This window comes from Hemitrygon akajei, chromosome 1 (assembly GCF_048418815.1).
Source record: "Hemitrygon akajei chromosome 1, sHemAka1.3, whole genome shotgun sequence".
Taxonomy (NCBI): domain Eukaryota; kingdom Metazoa; phylum Chordata; class Chondrichthyes; order Myliobatiformes; family Dasyatidae; genus Hemitrygon; species Hemitrygon akajei.
In genome coordinates, this window is record NC_133124.1 from 156792497 (window position 1) to 156804932 (window position 12436).

Consider the following 12436-nt stretch of genomic DNA (forward strand, 5'->3'; position numbering starts at 1 on the left):
CGACCGCCTTTTCCAGTCAGCACCACACCCACTTGTCACATTTAACTTATGTGCGGGTGGATGTTAGGTCCCGAGTGTGCTCAGGACACGCCGCCCGTGGCTTCTGCTGAATCCGCAGTATTTCTGTTCGATGATTAGATGCGGTGAACGAGTTATAATTAATTGATTGATAATTCTCGTCTCGTGCTTATTTCACTCTCCGCACATTTATATTTACAGGGCCTTTATCACTGACGCCGGTCCCGAGACACGACCAATTTACAGTCCCGCAGTGGAAAGGGAACAGATTCTCAGCCAGAAGACAGCATAACGTTTCCCCATGTATTTATTCCCAGTGAATGTGTCGAGCTGGGACTTTGTCTCCGCGTTGTAAAATGAAACTGTTTCGGACTTGTAAGACAGATACACTCCCACCCTTCCAAGAATGGGACCAGCCGGGAGACGGGACTCAGGGGAGGGGAGAATTCTGAAAACGTCATAATTCTACTGTTTCACGTCATTATCTGTGGAATTTGTTGCCACGGGCGGCAGAGAAGGCCAAGTCATTGGGTGTATTTAAGGCAGAGACTGATAATTATCTGAGTAGCTACGGCATCAAAGGTTATGGTGAGAAGGCGTTGGAATGGGACTGAAGGGGAGATTATTCAGCTCATGATAAAATGGCAGAGCAGACTCGAAATGCCGAATGGTCGACTTCTGCTCTTTTGTCTTATGGTCTTATTATCTCACCCGATGATACTGAATCCGGTCTCCGGACCCCTCCTTTCCCCTCCACAGACTGCGGCGACTCCCAGACCCCTCGCCCGATTCTCCGCCACCTCCACCTCTCAGTAATGTCTCTCCGATATGAGTCCCTCTGATCCCAGAACAAATTCCCAGTTTATAAATCTCTTCCCGGAGTCAGGGAGATTTCTCCGGGTCCCGGTAAGTCCCGCACTCCTCTGATCCCCAGTCACCTCGAGACACGGTGTCGCCATTTCCATATCCAAGGTGACAGAGACTGGGGGGAGAAGCAGAGAATTGGAGAGTCCTTCGGTGACCGGTGGAAAGGCCGCTGAGCCTCAAGCGCAGTCGGGTGGCCGACACGAAACTTTCCCGTGATTTGACCCAACAAAAGCAGATGGACAACTAATATCTTCCCAAGATTTTTTCCACTGGAATAAGAGCAGAAGATTCCCGCTTAAACAGACACAAAATTCTGGAGCAACCGAGCCGGTCAGGCAGCATGTGTGGAGAGAGATGGAGACTCTACGTTTCAGGTCGACACCTTCCCGCAAGAACAGAAATAAATCGGGGGACAGACAGCAGAAACGAGTGCGGGAAATTGAATGCTTAAAGGGGCGAATCTGAAGTGTATCCCTACGTTGACAAACTTGACACAGATTCTCAGGCTACTCTGCTCTACAGATCGTTCTAGAACCGGTATTTGAGGTATTGATGCCACGCAGTAAGCTAGATTTCTGGGAGTATAGTATGGATGAATACCCGTACGATGGATACTTGTTATTAAAGGTGCCTGCGGGTCTGGGGTTTTGGCAAAAGAGAAGTTTGTTTCATTTTTGATACTTTAATAAAAATGCTCTTTGAACTTTTTTCTTGATATTAGTTTAAGGCGGAAGCAACTACTTATTGAACAGTTTGAAATTATTCTTGCTCTGGGATAATCTAAAATATATGTGGGGAGTCAGTGGGTTTAGCAGTTCGCACAGATCTGGGGATGTGTGCAGATTTACGGTTGTGTCAGCGAATGTCGCGGATCAGGAGGTGTAAATCGTTTTGAGGTGTGATGACTCTCAACATTGCTTCATTCATAGATACTTGACTGAAAAATGCAGTTTGAATTCTGAACTTTGTTCTTGCTGTTTTTGTACGGTGGAGACAGCTTTTTTTTCGTGAACAGTTTGAAATTCACCTTGCTCAGGAATAATCTGAAGCGCGTGTGGGTTGTCAGCAGGTTTGGGCTGTACACAGATTTGGGGGTGCAGATAGATTTACTTGTGCACGCAGATTTAAGGAAACGGTAAAAAGTGAATGGACACGGTTTTCGCTGGGTCGGTGGATTTAGTGGTCCACACTGATTTGTGGGGGGCACTTGGATTTTGGGATGCACACAGATATGGAGATGTGACGGCCAATATGGGGGTGCACACAGATATGGGGATGTGCGCAAATTTATGGGTGTGTTGTTGATTGGGGTGCGATGAGTTTCAGGGTACTTTACTGATAAATACAGTTTGATCTTTGTTTTTGTTATTTTTGTAAGGGACAGCTATTTTGTGAACTGTTTGAAATGATTCATGCTCTGGGATTATCTAATGTGCATTTGAAGGTGTCACTTCACGCTATGAGGGGTGGGGAAGTCTACACGACGAGGGTCACCAGTTGAAATGCAAGCAGATGCCAAACCGAAACAACACGTTAGTGCCAGGTGGAAAAAGTGCAAAAGCTGTTCGAAAGTTGTGAAGAAGAAAAGAGACAAATGGAAACAAACAAGTTTGCACAAAAATATACAATCACACAGAGGCTTTCTCCACGACAAAATTTGTCTTTTAAGTTTCCCATATAACTATTCAACATCCACAAATCCAGCCTCTACACCTCTCCAGCAAAGAAATGTTGAGGGTTAAATCTGCTTCCGCATAGCCGAGAAGGAGCTGGAAATTCTACTGTTAGTTTGGGAAGGATGTTGGGGTGCGGGGGATTACGTGACTAGATCATAATAATTATTTCATCTGCAGAAACTGACGTTATTAAACAGCACTTCTAACCTGCTGCAGTTTTAATCCGCAACAAATTCATCCGCGAGACCCATAGATTAATGTCCATATGATTAGATGAATATAAAATAATAATGCCTCCCTCCCCACCAGCGGTGTTACCTGTGCAAGGTATTGGTGCGCCTGAAACTGCTAACGCAGGTATTATTACAGAACGCCCCAAAAGGACTCTCTCATCTCTTGAAACCGTTCTGCTGTCTACAAACCGATGTTACAATGTGAGTGAAAGTAAATGAAACAGTTTGGAATGACTGTGGCTAGAATGTTTATTTATATCAGTTATCTCTCTACGGTATTCTCCCCTGTCGCTGTTCATCCTATACTTTACCGCCTCCTTCAGTCAATCTCTGCATATTCTGAAGTCTTTGTCTCCCGTAAACTGTATAGACCACAGTCTCTGACGCCACTGTTCTGTATAGACCCCAGTCTCCGACACCACTATCTGTATAGACTCCATTTCCTGACGCCACTATTCCGTACAGACCCCATTCCCTGACGCCACTATTCCATATAGACCCCATTCTCTGATACCACTATTCTGTGTAGACTCCATTCTCTGATACCACAGTACTGTATTGACCCCATACTCTGACGCCTCTATTCTGTATAGACCCCATTCTCTGATACCACTATTCTGTGTAGACCCCATTCTCTGACACCACCATCTGTATTGACCCCATTCTCTGATATCACTTTTCCGTATAGAGCCCATTCTCTGATACCACTATTCTGTATAAACCCCATTCTCTGACACCACTATTCTGTATAGACAACATTCTCTGACGCCACAATTCTTTATAGACCCCATTCTCTGACGACACTCTTCTGTGTAGACCCCATTCTCTGACGATACTATTCTGTATAGACCCCATTCTCTGATACCACTATTCTGTTTTGTTTCCTGTCTTTGTTACCCCTACACTTCATCATCTCCAGTCTCTGTATCACCTATACTGTATAATCTGTCCTCTTTATCACCCGTATACTGTAAAGTATCTTGCTCTGTCACCCCTACAGTATATCGTCTCTGTAGTCACAATAGTATATTGATTCTAGTGTCTGTTACACCTAAAGTGTACAGTTTATCGTCTCTGTTACCCCTCGACTGTAAAGACTCCAGTCTCTGTGACAGCTATCCTCTGTATTCCCCAGTCCTTGTCAACCTTATACTCTCTTGTCTCCAGTATCTGTTAGCCCTGTACTGTAGTATCCAGTCTGTCACGAATACACCTACAGTCTCCTGTCTGTATCACACCTATAGACTCCTGTCTGTATCAGTCCTATACTCCGTTGTCTCCACCCTCTGATAGCCCTGTACTCTATAGTCTCCAGTCTCTGTCACCCAATACTCTATAGACTCCAGTGTCTGTAACCCTTATAATCTATAGCCTCCATTCTGTGTCACTCCTATTCTCTTTAGTCTCCAGCCTGTGTTACACCGTAGTCTGTAGTCGCCAGTCTCTGTCACCCCTATACAACAGTCTCTAGTTATTGTCACCCCTATAGTGTATCGTCGGGAGCCTCTGTCACAGCTATGCTCTATCGTCTAATGACCCACTCACTCCCATACAGTATAATCTCCAACCTTTGTCATCGCTACTCTGTACAGTCCGCAGTCACTTTCATAACTAAACTTAATTGTCTCGATTGCCTGTCATCCCTATAGTGTATAGTCGCCAGTCTCTATCACCCCTGTACTGCAGTCTCCAGTTTCTGTACCCCTATAGTGTATAGCCTCCAGTCTCTATATGCTCTATCGTCTAATGGCACCCTCAGCCTCATACAGTATAATCCCCAACCTCTGTCACCCTTAATCTGTACAGTCCGCAGTCCCTTTCACCACTATACTTAATCGTCTCCAGTCTCTGTCAAAACAACAGCGCACATTCAAAAGAGGTCGATGTAGAGGGTAGGACACACACTGTAATCGGTTGAGAATACCGACTGACAGAAGGGGAAACGGGGGTATGGACGCCAGTAATGGACCAAAAGCCATGTTGGTGAGGTTTCAGCAAAAGGTTGTCAGGGTGAATCGTTACGATAGTCATCATTGTGAGGCAACGGCAAAGACTGGACATTTGTTGTTTCTTGCCCCGTAGAATTGAAGTAATTTTGTTGACTTTACTGGAACCTGCAAACTACTAACATTCGCTCACCTGGAATGTAGACACATTTACATAGATAAATAACATAGAAATGCATTTAAACTCTTTCAAAGCTTTAAATTCGAACAGCGTTTAGCTACAGAGACGATCATATAACGTAACCAGATGTTTGATTCCTCTCTTCAGCTCCTCCCTGAATTTCCTCTGTGACAGAGTGTAGATACACGTGTTGGTGCAGGTACAGAGATATTGCAACATGAACCCAAACTGTTGCAGGATATACGGCGGGGTATTCAAATATCTGTCAGTGTAAGAGTAATTCTGAAATGGCCAGATCATAGTATATACAATAATGGGGATCCACAACAATATGAAATTGGCTGATAGAGCAAACAACAGAATTATTGACTTTCTCCGGTTCTCCACCTCTTGATCATTGTTTTTCTTTCTGCTGTTTCTGAGCCCCCGGCGAACTCTGTTTGCCGCGATAATATGACTGACTGTTAAAGCATTAAAAAATAGAATCAAACCGAATGCCAATAAAGGTGTAGTGATAGTGTTAAAAAACTGGTATGCTTTCCACGCTGGTGAGGAAAAGAAATCCCTTTTGAAAATGCAACGCGTCTGTACGTTGTTCATGACAAGGGAAGGTTCCATCGCAAAATGTGATGGGATACCCTTTGCACAACTTCCTAAACCCACAATTACTATTACAATAGTCGCTGTCCTCTCGGTGCAGTATCGCTCCCGCAGCTTTTGACTGCAGATTGCAATGCAGCGATCGAACGTGAAAACCACCGTGAGCCAAACAGAACAGTCCCTGGTTGCGAGCTGCAAGACAAGTGTCAGGGAGCAAACCGGTGTAATGAGCAAAGGAACAGCATAAGAGTAAATATTATTGATTTCACAGAGCACAACAGCAATAATAACACCCATTAAATCAGCGGCTGCCATTCCCACCAGGTAACGAGAGATGCATTTAGAGAGGCCACATTTTCCCAGAGATAGGATCACAATCGCCAAGAAATTAACTGCAAGGAAACAAGGAAGAGTTAGCTTCTTGCGCAGAAATCCTGATCATTTTTTTTACTTCTATGCATGCATCAAAATGTTTGCAATCGTTCTGAGTGAACCTCAGACATCTGATCATATGTTTGATCAGACAGGCCTCGAGTCGGAGAGTGAGCACTCTCGGAGAGTGAACTCCGGGTTCATCACTGTCCTTCTCTGGATGACAACGACAGACTAGTGTAGCATTTGAGCCGCAGCTTTCCAGTTGACAGCAGGTTTTCAAATAGGCGGCTTATGTACACACTAATCTAAACAGACCCATCATTGTAGCTGAGAATGCTGAATGTTTATAGATTGAGGTGATAAAATGGATTCAGTGAAACTGTTGTTTCGGAGATTATATTTTCGAGTGAAGGAACGGCATCGTTAAATGCATGTTTCGATGTTGGGAAATAAATTTGAATCTTGGACATTGCGACGGAGACGAAACCTAAAGATTTCTATTCCTTCATGTTGTGAGATGGATGTAAGAAATCAAGTAAAACGTCTGTAAATTAAAACCCGGAAAAGAAGGAGGACACCGCTAAATCTAAGGTGTTTTGCAAGTTATTGTGGCAATTTCAAAGACATTTCGAGAAATAAATAGAATAAAAAATCACATTCGTTCCATTAAGCCAGAGAGAAAATAACAGATTGCCGAAAAAATGGGATGTTGGAGCTGCAGCGATTGTAGAATCAGATCTCAAACAGTTGAAGCTGAATGGAATATTAATATTCAATCACTGGTTAATATGTTCGCACATAAGAAACGAATAAAAACTCAGTAGAAAAATAAAGGAATAAAATACAGTATATATTTAAACCTGAACAGTCTTAAAATACTCATCAGATGAGGCATTTCTGTAACAAATGCTACAAGCACAAAACACACACACACAGTAGTAGTCAATTCCAGTTACTTACCAGGGATACCAATCGCAGCTAGTACAGGATAGTAAATACTCGCGATGTAGTAAATTGCTGGATATCCCATTTTCTGTGTGAAGTGATGATCAACTGAAAATAGTTCAACTGCCTATGTCTACTGTTGTTTCCTTTGCAAGTTTATTTTTATACAGGAGAGTAAAATGCACTCTGACAATTAATCATGCCACGTGGTTAGACAGTCCACTGAACAAATACTCCAGGTTTGTTTTCATTTCTCTAACTTGCGTCATTGTGCAACGAAAACCGTTCCATCAGTAGAATTACAAAATAACAATCATTTTAATTGTGCTTATTCTCACTTTCAAACGAGAACATTGTACATTTTTTTTTCTCGATGACACTGAGTTTGTGCGTTTCAAATAAAATATTTTTAGTCTCAATATTTTTACAAAGTGGATGTCTCACAAATAATTATCAATTGCAACAATAGGCAAAGCACATTAAGATTCTAGCGTTAAGGAAGGGCATTTAGTTAGATTGTTCAATTAAACAATCTTTTCTCGGAATTGGAATGTTCGCACCTCCTTTTGCTTTCACGTTGGTTTGGTGCCTCGATAGTGGTCAATCTGGATGACATAAGGTAGCCAATGATCTGATTAATTATGTATCACGCAGGCAATTTTCACATCGAAATCGTTATGGGTGTAGCAGGGTCATCTGTGATTAATATAAGAAGTCTTGTTTCATGAAGCCCTCTTAAAAATAGAGAGAACCAATACTAAATTTTTCAGACATAGGACTGCACTGTTTAACTCGGATTTCTCCCACTAACATAGCAATCCATTTGCGTCTGCTCCACTGACATTTTGTGCCATTTCCTGCAGGAGTGTTATTTTCATATATTGTTCACTGCATTGTGCTCTAATGTTTTATCTCGCAAATTGTAAAAGAGTCAGAGGGTCTATAGTCGGAAGCAAATGATTTCTAAAAGCGGTGGTTTATCCATACGTGACGCGGTCTCCTTATTTTTTTTACTGGATTGACGTCGCATTTAAGGCAAATGAATTGATATCGGTCACAAAAGAACGACAGAAAATGACAGTAATTTATTCCCGCGCTGTCTCTGTGTGTAGGAAGGCCCATGTCTTCGTTACATTTCCAATGAATCATGCCAGAACAGTTGTTGATGTATTCAGTACCACATTATTTGATGCCAGAATCTATTCAGGATCAATATATTGTTGGCGGCATCCCACGCTTTGATTACATTGACTTGAAACAGTGTACGGCGGCTGTTGTCCATTGAAAGAAGGATTACCATATATCGTGTCTATGTCGCAGTTTGTATCTTTAGACCGCAGTGTGGCTCTGTACAACAGCAACAACAACATGGCAGCTCTTTCCGTGTACTTTCCAGTTGATTTTTACAAGCATGTCTTTTCACCTCATAGCAGAAAATGGGAACGAACTCGTATTTTATATCCGTCCAAATGTCTCCCATTCATTATATCCACAAGAATCACTGCACGACCCGTCATAGTCCGCTGAGAAAAGGACATGTTATTCTTCGTATTTGCTCAGCATTTCATGCCAAGGGGGAAATTTCACTCTCTGGCTGTTATAAATGTTCCAAAGCTGAATTTCTTTAACTAGCCACTTACAACAGAGCATCACGGGAATTGGAATGATTCTGTACTGCACAAAGGTTTTCTCAGATCAAAAGTTTCATTTACCCTTGCAGGAATTACTTTTCATTTCTTTGCGGTTAATTTAACGGCGATTGTGATCCTACTGGCGGAACATGCGACATTCCGAAGTGCATCCCCTGAACATCAGGTAGAAATGGCAAAAGGAGATCTCATGCTCGTTGTCTGCGCTGCCATTCTATAGAATGTTGAACTATTTTACGCAAGATTTCGAAGACAATGATATTGAATTTCTGGTTCATATAGAAAATTCGTTTAATGTACAGTGCCATGCAAATGTTTGGACACCCTTGTTCAAAATGTCCGTTACTGTGAAAAGCTAAGCAAGTAAAAGATGTCCTGATTTCCAAAAGGCATAACATTAAAGTGGACAGATTTATTTAATATTTTATGCCAGTTTTTTTTTGGGTGTTGCACTAGACAATCAGCCATTTTTGTCTGGCGCATGGTGTCAGGATTGATCTACGTTCGGATTAACCGGGTAACGATATGAACGCTCCTGACTCGAAACTTGATTTTATTTTTACGAGGCTGTGTGACTAGCTCAATGCTCAACCCGGCACGGTTGGAAAGCGTGCTCAGGAGTGGCCCGATTTGGATTCCAACTCGGGAGCCTCCGGTCCGTAGTCTGGCGCTGATGCCATTGAGCCACCAGACGGCCTAAGCAATATTACTTTTTTTTTATTCCCATCTTTAACAAATTCAAAATAACAAAAAGGGAAAAGGGCCCGACGAAAATGTTTGGGTACGCTGCAAAGTCAGTACTTAGTAATACCCCATTTGGCAAGTATCACAGCTTGTAAACGCTTAATGTAGCCAGCCCAGAGTCTTTCAATTCTTGTCTGTGTGTATTTTCGCCAATTCGTCCTTGGAAATGTATTCCATTGTCATACAGTGGGCCCAAAAGCAAGACACAGACAGTGAACTGCCAGGAAAAGGACTAGGCGTGAGAAAGAAGCAGGCGAAGAGAGAAAGTAAGGACGCTGGACATGACACTGGCCCTGGACGAGACAAGGACACCGGGCCTGGTCTAGGTCCTGGCTAGGATAGGGAACCAGGACATGGAACTGGGGACTAGGAGTCTGGGCTTGGACTCCGAGCCAGAGACTGGACAAGGACCCAGAACCTGGGTCCTGACTCGGGCTCGGACCCCAAAACCAGCCGAGGACAGGACGTGGCTACAGGTCGAGGAGAGGCACAGGACGGAGGAACCCCAGCGCCGGACTGGGCAAGATGCCCCTGAGCTGGGTGAGGCACATGACCATAAGAGAGCACAAATTCGTGGCAAGGACAGGACAAGGACCTTGGACGTGGCCAGGACTGGACGAGACACAGAAGCCTTGACTTGGTCGAGGAAGAGACAGGAATGCTGAACACAGATCCTGGGCCGAGGGAGAGACATGAACAGGGAACACCGAGCCGGGACCCCTCCTTTGGTACAGGATGTAGGGCCGGGACTCATGACTCAGAACGCTGAACACGACGAGATATTTCCCAACGCTAGGTACCGGCAAAACTGCCGCACCTACCTAGCGAAGGCATAGACACAAACAGTTCCCAGCGCTAGCAAACGGCTGGACCTTCCTAGCGAAGGCGTGGACACGGCCAGACAGTTCCAAACAGGGCAAGGCTCCAGGCAGAGGTAAGGCTCGGCAAGGCTCGGCAGAGGGAAGGTGAGGCAAGGCTCCAAGGCAGAGCCATGGCGAAGCAAGGCTCCCGGCAAAGGCAAGGCGAGGCAAAGGTCCAGTCAGAGGCAAGACGAGGCAAAACTCCAGGCTCAGTGTTCTACGTTCCTGTCTCTGCCTCGACCAAGGTTTTGCAATCGTATCTTTTCCTCGACCAAGACTAGGCTTCTAGTTCTCATCCAGTCCTAGTCATGTCCATGGTCCTTGTCTTGTCCCAGTCACGGCTTTCTGTTCTCGTCTTCTCATGTGCCTCGCCCAGCTCAGGAGTACCATGCACAGCAGGCGTTGTGGTTCCCTCGAAGCAGAGGCAAGGTGAAGAGAGGGGATACAGACAAGGGGTTAGGACAGGAACAATCCAGCAGCCCGAGGCTGAATACTGAAGGTATTTATGAGGCCAGCCCAATCAAGAATCAGCTGCATCAAGAGAACCTGGGGAAACTCGGAAAACCTGGAATAAAGAGCCTGAACCGGACCGTGAACCGGAATGCGGATTTAACGGACCTGACCTCGACAGAACCGCCATTTCTCTGGGAGCCTTCTGGCGAACCAAAAAGGCTTCCCCAGACCATGGACGACACGGGCGATCGGGGTGGGGGGGGGGCAGTATTCAACAACAGAGAGTATAGCGTGAGTTAAACGACAGTGTCTGTGTCGCTGGGTCCATGTCTGGCTGGATTGTTCGGTCTTACGTTGGGCATTGGGAGTGAACCCAAAAGGAAGACACAGCCACTGAACTACCAAGAACATGACTAGACGTGAGAAGGAAGCAGGTGAAGACAGGAAGAATGTACGCTGGACATGACATCAGGCCCGGACGAGACAAAGACTCCGGGCCTGGGAGGTTGGCGAACCAGGATATGGAACTGGGGACTAGGAACCTGTGCTTGGACTCCGAGCCAGAGACTGGACAAGGACCCAGAACCTGGGTCTTAACTCGGGCTCGGAGCCCAGAACCAAGCGAGGACAAGAAGAGGCCACAGGAAGAGGAGAGGCACAGAACGGGGGAGCCCCAGCGCCGGGTTGGGCAAGGTACTCCTGAGCTGTGCGAGGCACATGACAATACGAGAACAGAAAGCCGTGGCTGGGACAGGACGAGACCCCGAGGCCTTGACCTGGTCGAAGAAGAGACAGGAACATAAAGCCTTGGTCGAGGGAGGACAGGAACGCCGGACACAGAGCCTGAGTGGAGGGAGAACAGGAACGCCGAACACAGAGCCTTGGTCGAGGGAAAGACGGGAACAAGGAATTCTGAGCCTGGATCCCTCCTTGGGTACAGGACATAGGGCCGGGAATTATTACTCAGAACGCTCAACACGACCATACAGTTACCAACTCTAGGTAGCGGCAAACGGCCGGAAATTCCTCCCGCAAGCGTGGACACAGACAGACGGTTCCAGACAGGGCGTGGCTCCAGGCAGAGGCAAGGCGAAGCAAGGCTCCAGTCAGAGACAAGGCAAGGCGAGGCTCCAGGCAGAGGCAAGGCGAAGCGAGGCTCCAGGCAGAGGCAATTTGAAGAAAGAGAATACAGACAAGGAGACCAGCCCAAACAAGAATCAGGTGCCTCAACAGATCCTGGCGTAAACCGGAAAACCTGGAATAAGAATATTGTCTGGACCGTGAACCGGAATGCATTTTTCACGGACCGGACCATGGTGGGCAAGGGGTGGGGGCGTATTTAACAGGAGAGAGGACAGCGAGATATAAATGACAGTTTCTGTGTCGCTGGATCCATGTCTGGCCTGATTGTTCCGTCATATGATGGGCGTTGGGAGTGGACCCAAAAAGCAAGACACAGACACTGAAATACCAGGAACAGGACTATGCGTCAGAAGGAAGCAGGGAAAGAGTGGAAGAATGTACGCTGGACATGACACCGGCCCCGGACGAGGCAAAGACACCGGGCCTGGGCTAGGACCTAACTAGTGTAGAGAACCAGGACATCGAACTGGGGACAGGGAGCCTGTGCATGGACTCCGAGCCAGAGAATGTTCAAGGACTCAGAACCTGGGTCCTGACTCGAGCTCGGACCCCAGAACAGGCCAAGGACAAGACGTGGCCACAGGACGAGGAGTGGCACAAGACGGGAGAACCACAACGCCGGGCTGTGCATCATACTCCTGAGCAGGCACATGAAAAGACGAGAACACAAAGCCGTGGCTGGGACAGAACAAGGACCTTGGACATAACTAGGACTGGATGAGACCCAGACGCCTAGACTTGGTAGA